Genomic DNA, 17,336 nt, shown 5'->3' with positions numbered 1-17,336 from the left:
ATATATCATGAAGCAAGACAAATGAGTGGACCTTTAAATATTCAATGGCCAGTATAAAATCACAACCAGGAATTGTCCCAGATCACTGTGTTCATTAGACTGAAAATGACCCACAGCTCAAGGCCAGCACAACTAATGCCAACATTAAGATCAGGAAAATATTCTCTCCTGAAAGCACTAAAGTGGCACCGTGCAAATGTGAAGAGCAGGGCCCTCACATCGGCAAAGGGTTAAATATTACACACACAGAATCTAGAGGCAGACTGCCTGGGTTCCGCCACTTTCCTGCGGGGGATCTTGGGCACGTTTTCTGTCTGTGCCTCAGTTTCTTCATTTGGAAATGTGGACTGGGGAAACATGGAGGATGAAATGAGATAATAGATACAAAACCTTTAGAGCAGTGTCTGGCATGTGTGTGCTAATGTCATGAGCCTGGTTTGAAACACAGCAGATACTTCCCATCAGAGGGCCCCTGTACCCACTGCTTCCTCTGCCCGGCACACTCTTCCCACCATCATACATGGGGCTCACTCCTAACCCTCCTTCAAGCCTTTGCTCTTAACAGCACTTTCTCAGTGAGTTTCCAAACACTATTTAAAAGAAGCAGAAAAAAAAACTAAAATAAACTGAGCTGCTTTCCCTACTCATCGCTTGCAAACTAGCAACCTAAGGTCTTCTGCCCCAATTCATATTTCTCCTTTTCACGAGCATTTCTCAAGCTCAAATAACCAATCACATTATTTCCTTTGTTTTTTGTCTATTTTCCTCCACTAAATGAAGACAGGTTTCCGTTTTATTCACTGCTCTAGTCCCAACACCTAGAACAGAGCATGACGTGTAAAGTCCCAATAAACACGTGTTGAATGAATCAATGAACACATTTATCATGGTACAGTTGATTGCAAAGGTCCCTTTGAAACACCTGTAAGGGTAAGTCAGTCAAAAAGTGAAACTGTACGTTGTTTGGACTTTGCAATCCATCTGGTAATAATTTGAGAAAGACTTTGAAAGCCTTGTGAAACTTGTTAACAAAGGAAATTCCACACAGATTTTAGGTGACATGTACTGTTTTATACTCTTAGGGTGAGTTCAGAATTAGCGATTAAGAGTCACTTTCAGCAGGGGCACAGCTAGATGGAACAGTCAAAATGCAAAGTAAGAATAAATCATTATTGGAATCAAATCATCACTCTGTCAGTTCTTAATGGAGCCAGTCCAAAGAAATCACAGGTTTTATCATCCAGTTCTCTCCTGACAGCAAAGTAAGGAAAGGAAAGCCAGTTACTAATGAGAACATTTTATTTCATGCATCAACTCAAAATTCCATGCTTCCTATCACAAAGGCAAGTGTTAAATGTGCAGAACTTGGAGACAGGCACCAGGACTTGGGGGGTGGGGGGCTCTCGCTTAGAACTCAGAGTACATGCCTATACAGGCCTCAGTGGTGAGCAGCCAGCTTTTCAATCAGTAGAAGGCGATCTAGCAGAACAGAAAACATGCCACAAAAAGAGTAACAGCAGGCAACAGATCGACGAGGTGAGTCAAGCTGCAGGTGGAGCTGGGAAACTTCCCAGTCCAAAGGCCGACTGACCCGTGTCCTCCACTTGTGGTGATATGCCAAACTCAAGCAGTTGCCACTTCTGTACACCACTTTTTAGCCAAACAATTAGGTTTGGGGAGGTTTTGGCTTCCCACAGCTGCAGTATGAGAGCTAAGAATATTTCCATGATCAGTGAGATTTCTTTATAAGGCATTCAGCAAAAGAAAGTCAGATTGACTACGGCTGCCTGCGGAGCATTCTGCTGTTGTCCTTCTCTTTGCTCATGTAAATTGTGGCCTGAGCACAGACCTCACCGAGCTTCCCAACGCAAGAGAGAACTGTGTGGCCGGAATGTGAACGCACCTGTGCTTCAAGGCCCGTGAAACCATCCATATTCTCAGCTCACATCAGCATAACCTCTTTCCACTTGGGCCTCTACGCTAGCCTTCAGATCCTTACTTAAATGCAACTTCATCTTACTCCAGTCATTTTTTTTTTAAAGTGTGGTTCTTTTCTCACAACTAAGCTATGGTTTCCTGAAGGGGCAAGGATTACACTTCACAATTCTAATCTTGCACCCAGAAAACTGGGCACCATTGAATTCGCATATAACATTGTGAATTAACATATAACATAATATGTCATATAACAATAACATTAACATATAACATTCAACCATTGAATTAACACACGTGTTTTATAACATGTAACATGGTTAAGGTATACAACATATTGATTGGATACACTTACGTACTGTGACATGATTATACTACAGTACCATTAGTTAATATCTCCATCACTTTTATCTTTTAAAAAAAACCCTTCAGTTTCATTGACTTTTTCTATTGTTTTTCCAGTCTCTACTTCATTTATTTCTGCGCTGTTGTTATTCCCTGCCTTCTCCTAACTTTGGGCGTGGTTTGTCTTTCTTTTTGTAGTTGCTTGAGGTGTAAAATTAGACAAAGATATTTCTTTTTCTTAATGTAGGTCCTTATTGCAATAAACTTCCCTCTTAGAACTGCATCCCAAAGGTTTTGGTATATTGTTGCCATTTTTGCTTGTTTGAAGATTTTTTATTTTGCTTTCGCTTTCTTGGATCCCTTGGTTATTCACAATCATGTTAATTTCCACATATTGTTCATTTTCCATCTTTTCTCCCGTTGTTACTGATTTCTAGTTTCATACCATTGTGGTCAGAAAACATACTAAGATTTCAATATTCTTAAATTTGCTAAGATTTGTTTTGTGAGTTTTCCTACGATCTATCCTGGAGAATGTTTCCTGTGCACTTGACAATAATGTGTATTGTGCTTCTGTTGGGTGAAACATTCTGTATATGTCTGTTAGGTCTATCTGGTCTATAGAATATATAGTTCAAGTTCAATTTCCTTACTGATTTTCTGTCTGTATCCACTGTTGAAGATGCAGTATGGAAGTCCCCTATTATCATTGTATTATTGTCTATTTCTCCCTTCAGCAGTATTTGCTTAATATATTTAGGGGCTCCAATGATGAGGGTTCATGTAATTGTAATATCATGTTGATGAACTGACCCCTCTATAATTACATAACAACCTTTTTGTCTCTTGTTATCATTTACAGCTTACAGTCTATTTTGTCTGATAGAAGTATAGCTACTCCTATTCTCTTTTGGTTTCCACTGGCATTAAGTATCTTCTTCAATCTCTTCACTTTGAGCCCATGTGCATCCTTAAAGCTGAAGTGAGTCTCTTGTAGGTAGAATACTGTTGGGTCTTGTCTTTTTACCCACTCAGCCACTCTCTATATTTTGATTAGCGAATTCAATCTATTTACATTTAGAGTAATTATTGGTAGGAAAGAACTTACTAGTGCCACCTTGTTTGTTGCTTTCTAGCTGTTTTATAGTTCCGATGTTCCTTTCTTCTTTATTTCTGCCTACCTTTGTGAATCGATTTTCCGTGGTACTCTGCTGATTCCCCCCTCTTTATCTTTTGTGAATCTACTACAGGTTTTTGCTTTGTGGTTACCATGAGGCTTACATAAAATATCTTGTAATTAAACCGTCCATTTTAAGCTGATAGCAACTTCAATTGCATACAAAAGTTTACCTCTTTCCTCTTGTTTTTGATGTTATAATTTACCTTTCTATATTGTGTATTCATTAACAAATTATAGTGGCCATAGTTATTTTTAGTTCTCTTGTCCTTGAACCTTAAAGTGGTTAATAAACCATCATTCTACAGTATTAGTAGTCTGAATTTGACTATATACTTAGTTTACCACTGTGTTGTCTATTTTCATATTACTAATTAACATCCTTTGGCTTCAGCTGGAAGAACTCCTTTCAGCATTTCTTACAAGGCAGGTCTAGTGGTAATGAGCTCCTTCAGCTTTTGTCTGTTAAAGTCTCCATCGCTTCTTCTTTGCTGAAGGATAACTTTGTCAGATATTATATTCTTGATTGACAGGTTTCTCCTTTCAGCATTTTGAATCTATCATGTTGCTCACTCCAGGCCTGTGAGGTTTATGCTAAGAAATGCACTCACAGAGAGGAGTAGTGAGGCGTGCAGAGCACTAGGAGTGCCTATGGGCCAACTGAAAGGATCCACTAGCATTCATGTTCCTTTAACACCCTCCAAGAGTTCAATTTGCTGCTCTCCCAGCTTTTTTCTGCTCCCACTGCCCAAGTCATGGAGCTCAAGACTTAGTACTCTGGATGGGGTGAGAGAGAAAGGAGCCTCTCTGGCAGGGTCCCACACAGCTGGGGAAACCAGATGCTCCCTCACACATTTCTCCTCCTCTAGAGGAGAGATCACAGGCCAAGAACATCTCTTGGCCCCAAGCCGGGTTACCTTGGAGTAGGAGTGATAGAGGTAAAGTCAAACTGTTCTTCCTACCCCTTCCAATGCTTACAAACTCATATTTTATTTGTTTGTTTCAATGGCATGCTGGCACTTCTCCACTGGATACTTGGTCCTTTTGTTTGTGGATGATCATCAAAGACCGTGTTTTTCAGGGACTCCTGGACTGCAGTGAAAAGGGGCTAGAGCCAGTTCACAAGCCACTGCCAAGTCCACAGCTGGGACAAACGTCCATATGCCTATTACCTGTGCATGGATGGGTAAGACTGTTCCCAGATCCTGTGGAATATGGTACTGGGTCCCAGAACTCCTACAAAGGCACTCTGATGGGAGGCTAAATTGTCGTTGGGAGAGAGATACAAATGAGAGGGATCTTATTCAGCCATAAAGATGACATTACTCCCCAAACAGAGTAGCCATATATCTCAGCAAGCTGAGCAATTCAAGAATAGAAAACCATAGCCATCCCAACTCTCTTTACCACAAAACTCTTGGATCTGTCAACTACCTAACTCTTAGCCTCCAGCTCCATTTCTTCAACTTTCAGCTTTATCCCTTTCAAACTTTGAACTTTGTCCCCTGTTTTCTATCCCATGCTAGCTAGCCCTTTGGATTTGAAATGGACTTGGCTTCTCGGATTTGATCCCCTCCTTACTCTCTGGCTCCATTCATCCTGAGTATTTGCTCTAGGATGTCAAGCCTATGCTCTTAGGACCCAATCTGTCCATTCTCCACTGCTACTGAGCTCATCTAGAGTTCCCATGGGGAGCTAGAAAGAGCAGATGACAGTTGGACATGCTACAAATATCATGAACACAGTCTGAAGGGGAGGGTCCAGTTCTGCCTGCTGTCTGCTGCTCCTACCACCAGCATCAGCAGCATCTTGCCACATCCTGGTTGACTGAGAAGGAACAGTGGGGCTGAGCTCGCCACCACCGGGGCAACAAGGCGTGAAAACAGAGAAGACTACAAGAGTACAAAAGCTCCATGTGTCTTATTCATAACTGCTTCTTCATCGCATGCTAATGTCTAACATGTCAGTAGGTTCCTGATAAATCTTTCAAAATAATTAATCAGGAAAAGAGTGGTACTATCTTTGATCACCATCTCATTGTCCTTTAAAAGAATCTAAGTCAATAAACATACACATTCTAATCATGATAAGAAGCCCGGCAAATATAAATATAGATCAAATGAGTTCCATGTGGTCTTTCCTCTCCAGAAGTTTGCAGCTCCCATTAAGCACAAAGGCACACCCATTTTGATGCTGTGATAAGAGTTTCACTAGCGGTATGGATAAAATATTACAGGCACACAGATGGCACTGTGAGTATAATATGTATATGTATGTATAGTAATTTATTCTCAAATTGGGAGGCTGCTGGAAAAAAAAGTGACATTTGAGCTGGGTCTTGAAATATGAAGCAGTATTTCAAGGGAACTTATAATGACGAGAATGAAACTGACCACATTAGGGCTCTATGAGCAACAGCTGCAGCCCGACAGCAGAGTGAGGTTCAGGGCGGCTAGTGCCCCTCTGGCAGGCAGAGCTGACTGCTGACAGCAGTCTCCATCACAGAGTCCAGGATACACTTCAGGTGTCCTGTCAGAACCCTGAGGAGAACAAGGTTTATGACAATTGCAACTCTCCCCCAAGGCTGACTAATGATCCACGAATCTCAGCCTAGAAAATGTCTCAGGACACACATCAGTTCTAAGGCTCTCTCAGGGGTTTCTGGGCTATTCTGAACAGGCCTTGGGGATCTACGTCAGATGAGGACAAGTCTGGTTCCTCAGGGAGTACCTGGAACCATCTGAGGCTTTAGAGCATGGCTAGCTGGTTGTGGTTATTCCAGGAAGGGATCTCCCTGTAGCACTTCCTCAGCACTGGAGACCACCAAAAAATAGAGCTTCCCTGGAGCCCCAGGCTGGTCTGCACATATGGATGTAGACATAAACTAGGGGATTCCCTCTTACCTACAGCACTTATACAATAAACGGGATATAGGCTGGGACCCAGATACCGATTCCCATATGGGAGAAAAAAGTCTATGACCAGTGAGAATGTGATGGGGATATATTAAAGCCAGAAGGTTCTCTCTCTGGACGAGAAAACACTAACTCCACAGAACAAGAAGTGAGTTATACATAATTAGCCCCATGTTGAGTATAGAAATTACTTAAAAAAATAAAATCTTTAAAATAAATAAATATTATCAATAGTGTTATCATAATAGAGGAAAGAATCCATTTGCCAGGGATAAACAAAGCTCATTTAAATTATCTCTACTACGAATTGGAATTAAGAAGTAACAACAGCCTCTTTAATTTTACTTAAGTTTCAGTTTTCAAGATACTTTCCCATTCCTTGTTGTATATAACGCTTATTATCCCTGGTAAGGTGGGCAAGTAAGACACTAATGGAGAAGAGGCTTCGTGGACCTCCCACTGTTTCACAGCAAATCAGGAGTCAAGCCCAAGAATTCCCAATTCCGTGGTTTCTCAATCCTGGCTGTGTGGTCACCAGGAAAAGCATTGTCATCCACTTGTTTTACTTAGCTATTTCCAGATATTATCTGTGAGCTGCTTTCCCTCTGACCTTTCTCTGGTGACAAATTCCTATGCTCAGCATTCAAAATACCTAATTTCTTAATACCTTCTACATACTTTATAAAATGTTTTGTGGTAGCGTCTGAAACAATACCTTTATTCTGTGTTCCCTTTTGTGTGTGGTAAGAGGAATGTAAAACAAATGATCTTTAAATCAGCCTTCTCTGAAATCACAATTTGGGTTAAGTGTAAAGGGTAGATAAGGCATGCTTGTTTAGGGAGTTCTAAGGAACAATTCATCACAATTCAGACTTTTAAAACATTCCATATATTGCCTTATTTTAAAATCTGAATTCAGGAATCAGGAAGGATGCTAGCGAAGTCCTTAACTGTTCGCCATTCTATGGAAAGTGCCCAGTGCCGAATCCTGAACAATCAGGCACCTCCTCAGTGCATGCCCACTGGTCTCCAATGTTGGTCCCGTCCACGATACACCTCACTTCTGGTCACCAGCATACTCACCATCATCTGAAGACAGGATATGGGCCCCCTTCCCCACCGGGGGTTCCACTTGCAGCTTTGCCTTGCCTAAGTTCCAGCTCAGGTCTGAGTAATCAATTAGCACGAGCTTGAAAAGAAGCATTGGCCCACATGGTGAATGGGTAATAATCTTACACCAAAATCACAGAGGGATAAATGGGAAACCCACCCAAATAGCGAATGAACCTTGGCAGCAAGCATCAAATAAAAATGCCCTACTCCTCTTTTTAAATCTATTTCTCATGGACCTTGCTGCTGGTATTATTTGGAGTGCAGCCATAGCAGTGCCAAGGAAGAGCAGAGGAAAGGAATAGGGAAGGAAAGAAAGACGTTAGCTGGCCTGGAGGCTCTAGTCTCACTCTGTTAGTTTTGCTCAAAACGATTTAAGTCTTGTCTGTCACTCACTTTGATACATTAGTCTTTTAAGAATATATGTAACAGTTGAACCCAAAGAAAACCCAAAGCTTTGATATGTTAATGGACAGAATTTAACAGACTGTGACCTCTAAATAAAGAGATTTAGGGGGCGCCTGGATGGCTCAGTCCTTTGGTGTCTGCCTTCAGCTCAGGTCATGGTCCCAGGGTCCTGGGATCGAGCCCCACATCAGGCTCCCTGTTTGGCAGGAAGCCTGCTTCTCCCTCTTCCTCTCCCCTGGCCTGTGTTCTCCACACCCCCCCCCTGCCCCTGTCAAATAAATAAATAAATAAAATCTTTTAAGAAAAAAAAAGAGAGAGAGACTTAGAAGTAGGAAGTTTCTTATAAGACCTCTTATACTGTGACACTCTTAGATTTAAAAACAAAGCTTGGGCACCTGGGTGGCTCAGTCAGTTAAGCACCTGCCTTTGGCTCAGGTCATGTTCCCAGAGTTCTAGGATCGAGCCCTCGCATCAGGCTCTGTGCTTGGTGGGGAGCTTGCTTCTCCCTCCGCCCCTCACCCTCCTTCTTGTGCTCTCTCTCTTTCAAATAAATAAAATTTTAAAAATAAAATAAAAACAAAGCTCAAACTTGATTATGTTTTCAATAAAAGTTCTCACAACACTCATCCTATTTATGTATTTATTACTTTTGTTTTTAAGTAAACTCTATTCCCAATGGGGCTTGAACTCATGACCCAAGTTCAAGAGTCATATGCTCTACCAGCTGAGCAGCCAGGTGCCCCTTGCAACCCTCATCCTAAAAGAAAACCGCAAGACTCTATCTGTCATGTTCTGATTACATCACAGTCCATTCCTCTTTAGTAATCCGTAAGCTTTTCTCTGGGACAACGCAGATTCCCACGTCAGTTCTGCCATTTACTAGTTGAATGACTTAGGCCAAGTACTGAAAACTTTTTCACCCCTTACCAGCTAGCTGTACAACCTCGAATTAAGTGATTTAACCCTCTTTCACCTCAGTTTCCTCATCTGAATGGAGATAATACCACTACCCACCTCATAAAGTTTTTGTAAGGCTTACAAGAATTAATTCATGTGAGGTACCTAGAATGACGTCTGACATGCAGTCCAAGCTGTTTGCTTTATTTCCTCTTAAGAATAGACATCCTATGGGCCTGTGATCTCAACTAGTGTTGGTTATGCAAATACCAACCAGAAGCCCCAGGAAGTACAGAAGAAAGTGAGAAAACAAATACAAAGGAATGCTGAATCACAAGTTCCACATTCCATCTGCTAGCTTTCACCAGGGAGCTGGAGTTTCACTTTCTCTTCTTTCCTCCGATAACCCTTTTGATCTAGAGATACAAGAAAGGTGATGAACTTGAAAGGAAAACAGCCAAGAAGTAGGAATCAGGAAATAAACTGGTGGGCTTCAGACTGGACAGTCCCCCTGCTTAGTGTGGAATGCCTCACCTGCCCCAGTGCGGCTCTCAGGCAATTCCATCTCTTCCCTGCCTCCTTCTTGGCTATGGAAGCATGGAGGCGCAGAGAGAAGCTAGGACTGGCACATTTTCAGAGCCATAAGATGCAGAAAAAAAGGGCATGACTCAGGGACTCTGGCCTCTCATCTGTGGCTCTGTCATCCACCTTTGAGTGTCCTCAGGTGAGTCATCACCTGAATTCTCATCTATTTCAGCTACAGAATGAGAAGACCTATGTTATATACCTCATAAAATGTGAAAATAAGATGCAATAAGGCATGTGAAAGCATTTTGGAAAATATAAAGTACTATAAAATTTATATTAATGATAGGGTTTGCATTAGTATAACTTTCCCTAATATTAACTGATGTTATGCACAAAAAAGGTTCTATTATCAAATTAATTTAGCAAAATGCTGGTTAAGAAAATCCTCCACAGGTTTCTCTACTTAGGATAGTGATCCCTAACCCTATTAGATCCAATGTGCCTTTGTTGCAAACAAATTATCTTCATAAGTCCTCCCATACTACTCTGAAACAATATTCACAGACATATCCTACATAATTTCGAAAAGGAACACCACCAGTAAAATATATTTTAGTACATAAATGCTTGGGAATAACTAAACCAAAAGACATAAACAGTGAGACACTTGTATAGAGAATCATGAATATGACAGCTTCAACAGGGCTACAAAATTGTGCTGTATCAGTGACTCGATACAACCATTGGTGTTTGCTCATGATGTGCTTTTCTGACAGTAAATTAATTCTTGGCAAAGCTCCAAATGAAATACAATCCTCCCTTGATTTACATGGTCTTTGTACTCCTAAGACATTAAGTGTCTATTATAAAATCACAATTACTTTGTATTTATACATAAAAGAGCGTTAGGTCCTAAGCATAATTATAAGCAGATTTTTCAGCTATATGACCATAAGGGCAAGAGTAAGTCCGGGAAGGCCAAAGGCAACTCTTTTGTGGGACTGTCGGGAACTGCAGGCTAGCTAGTCTCCATAAACTCTAGGCCAATCAGTATGACAATAAAACACTCCCACAAGTTTATAATTTATAAAACATTCCCTAGGGAACAGTACCACTCCACTGAGAATCACTGGTATAAGGCTTCAGGAGTCTAACACGACAATGTGACTCATGAAGAGGTAAATATTAGAACACTTTACAACAGAACATTTTTCTTTCCCAAACAGCTTCTAAGAAGACTATGGTTTCACTAATCACATTTCCAGAAATATTGGTATTGATCGTTTTTTAAAAAAGAAGATTTAATAGAGAAAGCATACTAAGTAACTTGCCACAGGTGAACAGCAATAAGAAGGTTCTGGAGTTATGTTTTCCAGGAAAGTCTGATGTTTGGTTGGACCTCTCAGTGTGTTACCATCTTGGATCCTTGGGCTCTCCAAGCAATCAACATTGACTGAGACCAAGCAGGAATTTCAGGCAAGACTTTTATTGGGTTTTAGGCTCAAGCACAAGGGAGATAGCACAAAGGAAAGGGTCCTTCAGGTTGACTTCCCAAACAAAGGCCAGGGAAAGTTTTTAGAGACTAAGACAGAAAAGGAGTGCCAGCTAAGCACAAAGGGGTGGGGAGAGATACAAAAGTTGGGTGCTCTGGCGCAGTGGACAGCACATGCTTCCTCATGCATCTCAGGCCTCATTAGCATGTTAAATCTCTATTCCTGGGCGTGATTTTTAGTACTATAATGAAGGAAGTTGGTGAAGGATCAGCACTGGGGTGGTCCACCTTGGGACAAACAGGTTTGGTCTTCACCAGTCTTCCTAGTCAAGTCTCCCCCTTTCGTAAGTATACTGCTTCCACATTCCTAGAAGACATGCTACTCAAAGGGGCATAGTGTTTCTGCTATTGCAGAAGCTGGGTTTTGCAGTGAGGATTGAGGCGACCAGACTCCAGTCCCTGCTCTGTCTCAAATGCATCAGGAACAAAGAAAGTATCATTTCTCCAAACACAAGAAAGAAGGAGCTCATAGAAACTTTTTTTAGGACATCACAGACACAGAGCCTGAGTTCCATTAGTGCCATTCAAGATAAATGGTATGAAAGTTTGATCTAGAGTCCAGACTGCTGCTTACAAGTCAATTTTATGGCCCTCAGACATATTAATCCATAAATTTATTTTTCAAGGCCTATAGATTTCTCTTATGTTCATTTCCCAAAAGTAAATGGGATTTCTAGATTAGTCCTGTGAATGAGGCAGATAATGTTAACTATTTTTTTAGTATCCAATTTAATATATAAAAATAAAACAATGAATTATTTATTTATTTCATTTCTCCAAACCTACAGATTTTATAAGCATTGAAAGATACATTTAAATCATAAAACCTACACTTTAGATTTTACTTCTCCCAAACCTGGCTTTAACTCATAACCTAAAAACTACTAGAAAAAATGACAGACTATTAAGGCCCTAGTGAGGCTAAAAATATCCCAATCTCCACTTAAGTGGAAGAAATAGGAGTGCCTGTGTGGCTTAGTCAGTTAAACATCTGCCTTCGACTCAGGTCATGAACTCAGGGTCCTAGGATGGAAGCCTACTTTGTGGCCTACTTTGTGGGGCTCCCTGCTCAGCGGGGAGTCTGCTTCACCCTTTACCTCTGCCCCTTCCTCCTGCTCATGCTCTCTCTCTCTCGCTCAAATAAATAAATAAAATCTTTAAAAGTAAATAAATAAAGTGGAAGAAATAGACTCCAGTAAATAGTTACAGTGCAATCAAGTGAATGCTATTAGCTACAGAGCCCTAGAGGAAAACACCTCACCCAACCTGGAGACTCAGAAAAAGTTTCTTGAAGACTAATTAGTAGGGAGGCAGAATTATCTCCTTAATTACATGGTCAATACATTTTTTTTAAGATTTTAAGATAAGCATGAGAACAGTACATCGGATTTTATAAATACCTAGTGTGCACTGGTGCCATCTGGTGGCCATTTTTTATAAAGCAAGCAGAAAAACACATTTTTCATTATTCTGCAATATAGTTTATCTTATAGTTTCTGTAACTTGGGGACCGATGTATCAATTCACTTCTAGGTTTACCTATAAACCTATCAACTTACTACATGGCCACACCTCATCTTTGATTTGTAAATGGGTTTACTACATTATACCTAAAGTAAGTACTTGACAGTGGTATTGTAAAGGAAATCCCAATGAAATGGGCAACAAAAGAACAGGTTTTTTTTTTCCCATAGGTTTAAACGCACTTCAATTCATCCAAGAGTTTTTAGAAGAAAGACTTTCTTTAAAAATCTAAATTATGAATATCAATGGTCCTACTTAAACAACCAGAGAAGCACAAACTTTAAGGAGAAATAAATTACGATCATAACTACATCAGAAATATAAATATTTCTGTTTAATGAAGAACATTATTTGCAAATTTAACAAGTAATAAAATGAGTGAAGAAGTTTGTAATGTCTGAAACCAACAACGGCCATTTACACAAGACATTTCTTTGAATCAACACAAGACAGAAAAACCAAAGAAAGAAGAGGAAAGAATATGAATAAGCCCTGGCTTAAAAAGTAAAATGAAAGGATACTCAGTATACATCCAATGAGTAAAGTTAAAATGAGATATCACTTTACACCTATCAGGTTGGCAAAATATAAAGGATATTAGCAAGTGCTAATGAACATGGGAGGGAATGAGCTCTCAAGTATTTCTGTAGGAAAAGAAATCTGGCAGTACTTAGTTAAGTATACATATATCTTATAATGCTACAATTCTGTTCCTGGATGTATTAGTTACTTATTACTGTGTAACAAATTACCCCAACCAAGATTTAGAGGCTTAAAATCATAAACATTTATTATCTCAAAGTTTCTGTGGGGGAAGAATCCAGATGTGGTTTGGTTAGGCTCCCCTAAGTTCAGGTTTCTCAAAAGGCTGCAGTCAAGGGTCACCTGAGCTATGATTATCTCAAGGGTAAGTGGGGAAGTATCTGCTTCCAAGTTTACTCACATAGCTGTTAGAGATTTAAGTTCCCTACCACACAGACCTCTCTATAGGGCAGTTCATAACACGGCAGCTTGTTTCCCCAAAGAAGAATGAGAATGGCAAGCAAAACAAAGTCATAGATCTTTGGTAAACTATTCAGAAGTCACATCTCATCACATCTGCCCTACTTTATTCATTAGAAAAGAATCACTTGGTCCAGCCCATATTAAATGGGAGGAATTTAAACAAAGACTTGAGTATGGGGAGGTAAGAACCACTGGGAACCATTTTAAAGGCTGCCTACCACACTGGGTATATATCCCAGAAATTTCCAACAGATCAATAATAAAACAGGGACAAAGCTATTCATTATTGCAGTATTGTGTGAAAGATAGTTGTGGGCAACTTAGATGCCCATCAACAGGAAAACAGATGAGAGGAGAAAATGTGATATATAAGCATATGGAAAAATACTATGCAATGAGAAAACAGTGAACCAAATTTATATGCGGCAACATGGATCCACTTTAAAAACAAAGACTGAGTGTAATAAAGTAATGTACAACAGGCTTTATTTAAATTTAACCCATGAATAACATTATGAATCTCTCAAGAATTTCATTGTAGCTACATGTAAGTATGGAAGGTAGACATATATGACAAGGGTGACAAAGGGAGAAAAAAAATAGGCATAATGATTTCCATGGACCAAAATCAATAGGCCACAAAATGAGTATAGCCAATTCAATTCTGTGGTTCTAAAGGCATCAAAAACAAAGTCCAAAAGACAGGAGTAAAACTAATGCATCCCTCCATGGCGGTGCTCAAGCCTCTGAGTTCTTCCTAGAGATAGCCAGTTATTGATTATAAATTCACTTTACCTACCCCTCTGTATGCTATTCTGAACATCTTGGGGCTGGGAGATGTCAAACTGTATTTCTAAGCTCCCTTGCCAGGTGGCTTCCTGTTAGACAGTGAAGGGAACTGAGGAAGCTGAAGAAAAAGAAAGGCTCGGGCTCCCAATGTTGCTGGCAGGCACGCGTGCTGCTACGACAATGGCGTGATTCCAGTCAAGCGGCTGGGGCAGAGGTAGCCCCCTTTGGTTAAGTGACACTTCTTCAGTAGATCCAGGCCTGCCTTAAGTATAGCAACAGGTCAACACAAAGGGCTTAAGCATCTGCAGCTTCTTGCTTCTCATCTTCCTTTTTGTTACTCCAGGCCCACTTGTCTTCCTTTTTGCACCTCTGGCCCCTTCCTGTCAGTACACACTACCGACTTCTGAAAAAATACTGCTTTTCTACCGACCTCATAATTGGACTCCACAGTTTTAAACAGCTGAATTCCCATTTTACAAGTAAGACTGCATCAGAGAATGTTACCTACTTGTCTGAAAGCCACCGCTGGGATATGAATCTAGGATTTCTAGCTCCTGGGCCTATATACTTAATACATTCTATACTTCCTTTCACACACATCTAAGAGTGAAACTGAACTTCCACATGATGCCACATGAAAGAAAGAAAGGAGACTGGTAGATAGCTCAATGATGCCTGTGGGCCTTTTAAGTAAACATTTATTTTGTATCCTCATGCCTTAGGAAGAAAAAAGTATAATAAAAAGTCATACAATAAAGGACATAACTGACCTTCCTTCCTTCTTGATAGATCCATTCATACGCTTGGAGAAAAACTGATTACGGTTCCGTATGTCATACTACAGATCGAATGCTCAACCTGTCATGGTTGATTCGGTGGCAAGTGCCAGATCAGGCAAAGACAGTAATGAACCTGCAACCCATGTTAGATTGTTTTGCATCAAACTGTTTGCATTTTTCTTTTTAAATAATTAAAAGAGCCTGGGTGGCTCAGTCAGTTAAGCATCCGACTTTTGGTTTGGGCTGAGGTCATGATCTCAGGGTTGAGAGATGAAGCCCTGTATTGGGCTCTGCAGTCAGTGGTGAGTCTGCTTGGGACTCTCCCTCTGCACACAGCCCCCACCCCACCGAGCACACACTCTTTAATAAATAAATAAATCTTTTAAAAAAACAATTAAAAGAAGGACTAAGACAAGTTGTATCACAATCTTCAAACAAATTTTTTTAAAAGATTTTATTTATTTGACAGGGAGACAGTGAGAGAGGGAACACAAGAGGGAGAGTGGGAAAGGGAGAAGCAAGCTTCCCAGTGAGTAGGGAGCCAACATGGGGCCTGATCCCAGGACTCCAGGATCATGACCTGAAGGCAGACGATCAATGACTGACCCACCCAGACACCTCCAATATCTTAAAAAACAAACAAAAAACCCATTTCTAGTATTCTTGCCTGCACTGGAAATTCTAAAACCACAGACAATGGGGGACGTACAGGATGTATAGGATGATGTTACCATCACTTAAGTTTAGAGTCCAAAGCCAGGGGCTAGGAGATGATTTTATTCCTCAAACCAGTTAAGACTCCACCCAACTACTACGAGCTTCAGTTTATTTCCAAATACCTGACAGCAAAAGAAAATGTTACTGTGAATGTGAGCACATTCATAGTTCTGCACTACATTCATAGATCTGCACCACAAGCAATTAGAAAGTGCTTGTAATTTCCTGACACAGAAGTTCCTTTGGATTACCAAAACTGAAATTTATTAGTTCTCTATTAGTTGCCTTCTCCCTAATAAGAGCCTCCCATAAATTGAGGACCCTTTTTTCTCTTTTCCCTATTTCATATCCTCTTCTTTCCTTTTGCTCATATCAGCAATAACAACATTAAAAGAATAAATGGGCTCTTTTGTGAGACTCTTCTAAATGAATTTCATTAGATGGAACTGAACACACACACACACACACTTTAGTCACTTTCACTTTTCTCCAAGGAACAGCTCAGATTATCAAAGATGCATAATTTGCGTAATAAACTATGTCAATATTCACTCATTGCTTTCAAATAAATCATTTGGTAACAGCAAAGAACTCTTTCTCCTCTAATGTTAGCTCTGATCAATGGCACTGCTTTTGATCCTTAATTTTTAATTCTGAAATAATTATATACTCACATGAAGTAGCAAAAACAAAACAAAAAAAGTACAGGGAGATCCTGTGAATTTTTCATCCAGCCTCCTACCACAGTAATCTTATGTAATTACAGTAAAGGTTCAAAACCAAGAAATGGATACTGACACAATCCACAGAACTTCTTATTCAGATTTTGTAAGTTTTATAAGCATTTGTGTATGTGTGTGTGTGCGTGTGTACACACATGCATTCACACGTCTGTGACTCTCCATTTCAGCTCAGGTCATGCTCAGGTCATGATTTCAGCATCATGAGATTGAGCCCCAAGTCAGGCTCTGCGCTCAGTGTGGTGTTTGCTTGAGATCCCCTCTCCCTCTCCCTTTGCCCCTCCCCTGGGTTATCTTTCTCTCTCTCAAATAAATAAAATCTTCTTTTAAAAAATTAAAAAAAAAAAAAAAGATAAGAAAGAAAGAAAGAAACGTTTCATCACCAAGAAGCTCCCTTAGGCTACCCTGTTATAGTCACACCCAATCTCCATGTATACCCTACCCCTAAACCCTGGCCATCACTAAGCTGTTCTTAATCTCTTCAAGTTTGTTGTTTCCAAAATGTTATTTAAACAGAATCATATAGTATGTAACCTTTTAAGACTAGTTTTTTTCACTCAGCATAATTCCCTTGAGATCCATCCAGGTTGTTCCATCAATAGTTCATTCTTTTATACTGATGAATAATATCCCATGGTACAAATGTACAAGTATGTTTATAGCAACAGTATTTAATTTTCTAAAAAATACTTCTTATAAAATCCTACAAGGAAACCAAATATCTAAATAAAAAGAAAGCTGATCAGCCTGACATAAGAGTCAGGAAAAATTGGAGGCAGTTCATCTTAAACCGCCCCACCTGCCCAGGGCACCTTCTAAAGCACTAGTTAAACCATTAGAACCTATAATACAGAAAGGAGAATATATCGGAATGAAACCAAAATAATCTGTATGCCTACTCAGAGTAACAGCGAA

This window comes from Neovison vison, chromosome 6 (assembly GCF_020171115.1).
Source record: "Neovison vison isolate M4711 chromosome 6, ASM_NN_V1, whole genome shotgun sequence".
In the NCBI taxonomy this organism is placed as follows: domain Eukaryota; kingdom Metazoa; phylum Chordata; class Mammalia; order Carnivora; family Mustelidae; genus Neogale; species Neogale vison.
The sequence above is the reverse complement of the archived record's forward strand: the minus strand, read 5'-3'. Positions refer to the sequence as shown.